We start from the raw sequence: 530 nt of genomic DNA on the forward strand, positions 1-530 counted from the left end.
TTTACTCTACTCACACTACATTTTTTGGAAGGTAATGGTACTTTTACTTGAGTATATTTTTTCAGTACTCTTTCCACCACTGGTTATATTTAACCCAGCATTTTTTAGAGTGTAACATTTAATAAATAAAGGTAAACCTTGGTAAATGGCAAAGTTTTGGAATTAAACATTTTGTCATTGGTAAAACAATTTAAATAATATACAATTATTACCTAACTGTCGTGAATCATTTTTAAAGGTAATCAGTGAATACTGTTCTTGGTTGTTGCTCATTGTGCAGCATTGTCTTTCCACATCTTAGTCCAATGAGTTCTTTGCTTGGGAGCTTTCATGTCTGCACCTGTAAAGAGCAAATAATGCACAAGTATCTACTACTAAAGGTCTAACTCAGTGGTTCTCAACCCGCGGCCCACCATGCTGAACACAATTTTAAAAATTTATGTTAAAAATTACTTTCAGTTTTACAATTCATTTTAGTTTTTACATTAATTAAAAAATGTACTAAATAAATATAAGCTATAGCCTAATGT

The 530-nt window shown here is 30.8% G+C and overlaps 1 long non-coding RNA gene across 1 annotated transcript in view; it reads right to left on the bottom strand.

Moving 5' to 3' along the window:
* Positions 1-317: 317 nt before the first annotated feature.
* The window catches only part of LOC107656671 (uncharacterized), a 9,483-nt gene continuing 9,270 nt past the window's right edge, over positions 318-530 (bottom strand). Inside the window, exon 3 of the long non-coding RNA XR_001630588.1 lies at positions 318-340. This is a non-coding gene — a long non-coding RNA (uncharacterized LOC107656671). The remainder of the gene's footprint in view (positions 341-530) is intronic.

This window comes from Sinocyclocheilus anshuiensis, unplaced genomic scaffold (genome assembly GCF_001515605.1).
Source record: "Sinocyclocheilus anshuiensis isolate Anshui unplaced genomic scaffold, SAMN03320099.WGS_v1.1 scaffold2799, whole genome shotgun sequence".
Classification (NCBI taxonomy): Eukaryota; Metazoa; Chordata; class Actinopteri; order Cypriniformes; family Cyprinidae; genus Sinocyclocheilus; species Sinocyclocheilus anshuiensis.